The following is a 3,354-nucleotide window of genomic DNA, read 5'->3' on the forward strand; positions in this document are numbered from 1 at the left end:
TTGGGCTCTTTTGTTGACTATGGTGGCTAGTCCATTTCTTCTAAGGGATTCTTGCCCACAGTAGTAGACATAATGGTCATCTGAGTTAAAGTCACCCATTCCAGTCCATTTTAGTTTGCTGATTCCTGAAAGGTCAACGTTCAGTCTTGCCATCTCCTGTTTGACCACTTCCAATTTGTCTTGATTCATGGACCTAACATTCCAGGTTTCTATGCAATATTGCTCTTTATAGCATCGGACCTTGCTTCCACCTCAGTCCTTTTAGAATCTCCATAGTTCAGAGGAGTTCAACCCACAGTCTTATTGTTTTTCTTCCTTATTCTCTTTGGCCCCATGTGTCTTTGTTTTCTCTTCTTTCTCTGGTAATACTGCTATTTAAACACATCCTAGTTACCAGTTTCCCGAATCCCTAGAGCCTACTAGGGAGCACTTTTCATCACTTTAGTCAACTTGGGGAGGCCCCACCTTGCCTGAATCAGGTTGTTCAGACCAAAGAGGCGGGTAGGTCTCTTTGTTCTGGAAATAGATCAGCTCAGTGTGGTGACCAGGTTCATCCATACTGATGAGGGAAAAGTAGGGGGGCCCAGGCTCCACTGAAATAAGACTATGACTGTGAAGAGGGGTCCCTGGTGTGGAAATGTGGGGGCATTAGGATTCTGTTTTCTGCTTTAGTGTTTGGTAGCCTATTTTAACTTGACAGATCAGAGAGGGCCTCTCAGAGGTAACACTGGAGCAGACTAGATATGAGGGCTGGAGGGTGGCAGATGTGGCTATGGAAGATCTTGGTGGAAGTGTTCCAAGCAGAGGGAATAAGAGCTCTGAGGTGAGAGCACAGAGAGAAAGAGAAGGAAGGAGGCATGGGTGCAGGTTGGATCCTGTAGGACCCTGTAAGTTAGGGGAAGGACTTCAGGTTTTATTCTTAGGTGTGATGGAATCCTTGTGTGCTGTGCTTAGTCGCTCAGTGGTCTCCAACTCGGTGACCCCATGGACTATAGCCCGCCAGGCACCTCTGTCCATGGGGATTCTCCAGGCAAAAATACTGGAGTGAGTTGCCATGCCCTCCTCCAGGAGATCTTCCCAGCCCAGGATTGAACCCAGGTCTCCCTCATTGCAGGTAGATTCATTGCAGGGAAGTAGGATATTTTTTAAATGTCCCTCTAGTTGTTGTGTGTAGATCCTCTCCATGTTCCTCTCCCTCCTACTCCAGCTTTTCTGGAGTTTCTGTTTCCTTTTGGCCATTTCTCTCTTGTTGGTTGATTGTCCCTTGGTTTGAGAATGTGAGATATCTCCAAAGGTCATTCCTAGAACTCTTCTCTTTTCTTAGCAAATTGACCCCATCTTTCACACAAGCCTCTATACTTTTGCATGTAGATAAACTCAGATCTGCTTTGCTTCTTGAAGCTCTCCTAGTGGGTTTAGGTAACAGATCCAAGGCATGAAAGCAGAGCTCCAAACAGTCAGTGTCCTTCGAACTCTGAGGGCAGTTGACTGTGTCCTGAAGGCATGTGAGCCCAAATGTAGAGGGAACATGCTGGCAAACTCCCTCTGGAGTCCACTGTCTAGAAGGAATCAACAACAGCAGTGTCCCCCAGTGTTTACATCCATTCAAGCTGATACAGCGGAATACCACATACTGGGTGGCTTATGAACAACACAGTTTCTAGAGCCTGGAAGTTCAAGATCAGGGCACTGGTAGATTTGGTGTCTAGTGAGAGCCCACTTCCTGGTTCTGATAGGCAGGAAGTTATCTGAGAGCAACAGAGAGGTGGACCATTCAGCTAACTGTCCAATAGCCGCCTAATGCCACCAAGCAATTTACCAGCCCTGCCCCTAATACACCCACTAATACTGCAAAAATAGCCAGGGGGCTGAAAAATCTGCCACCTGCTGACTGGTGGGACTTTCCCCATGTTAGCACATGTACTCACCTCACAATATCCTGTACTGTGTCAGCTGTACTGTCAGCCACTGGACTCATTAACTGCTCATAAATATTTCATGAATGTGCTGTGCTTAGTTGCTTGGTCGTGTCTGACACTTTGTGACCCCAGGGACTTTAGCCCGCCAGGCTCCTCTGCCCATAGGGATTCTCCAGGCAAGAATACTGGAATGGGTTGCTATGACCTTCCTCCAGGGGATCTTCCCAACCCAGGGATGGAACCCAGGTCTCCCACATTGCAGGCAGGTTCTTTACCAGTTGAGCGACCAGGGAAGCCCATCCCATGAATATATACATCTAATTATAACAGACTAAATTATAGGAAGAACATGCACAGTAGAGCATCTTGTTATATAACCTGCAGCTATCAATCAATGACACCCCCCAATTATGCAAATGACCCTGCCTTAAAACCTGTACTTCAGCCCTCCAGGGCCATTTGCCTCCCTTGCATGGCCCTCCTCTCGAAGTGTTCTTTCTGTACTTTTTTTGTGTATATTCAGTTCAGTTGCTCAGTCGTGTCCAACTCTTTGCAACCCTATAGACTGCAGCACACCAGGCTTCCCTGTCCATCAACTACCGGAGCCTGCTCAAACTCATGTCCATTGAGTTGGTGATGCCATCCAACCATCTCATCCTCTATCATCCCCTCTCCTCCTGCCTTCAGTCTTTCCCAGCATCAGGATCTTTTCTAAGGAGTCAATTCTTCACATCAGATGGCCAAAATATTGGAGCATCAGCTTCAGCATCAGTCCTTCCAATGAACACCCAGGACTGATTTCCTTTGGGACAAACTGGTTTGATCTCCTTGCAGCACAAGGGACTCTCAAGAGTCTTCTCCAACACCACAGTGCAAAAGCATCAATTCTTCGGTCCTCAGCTTTCTTGATGGTCTGACTCTCACATCCATACGTGACTACTGGAAAAACCATAGCTTTGACTATATGGACCTTTGTTGGCAAAGTAATGTTTCTGCTTTTTAATATGCTAAGTTGTCATAGCTTTTATCCAAGGAGTAAGTGTCTTTTAATCTCATGGCTGCAGTCATCATCTGCAGTATACTCAGTCTTGTCCAACTCTTTGTGATCTGTTCTTTCCTGATTGTTAATAAACTTTCTTGCAACAGGCAAGACCTTAGATTCTTCTTTGCATCCTTACCAAGATCTGAGGCCCATAGGAGGAAGGGTCTTCAGACTCTCCTTCTGCTGACAGTTCATAGATGGCCATTATGTGTTCTCACATGGCAAGAGGGACCAAGAAGCTCTCTTTTATAAGCACACTAATGCCATCCATGAGGGTTCCACTGCTGTGACCTAATCACCTCCCAAAGGCCCCACCTCCCAAAATCATTACCTTGAGGGTTAAGACTTCAACACAGGAATTTTGAGGGTACATAATCATTGATACCACAACAA

The sequence above is a fragment of the Muntiacus reevesi genome, chromosome 4 (assembly GCF_963930625.1).
Source record: "Muntiacus reevesi chromosome 4, mMunRee1.1, whole genome shotgun sequence".
Lineage (NCBI taxonomy): Eukaryota > Metazoa > Chordata > Mammalia > Artiodactyla > Cervidae > Muntiacus > Muntiacus reevesi.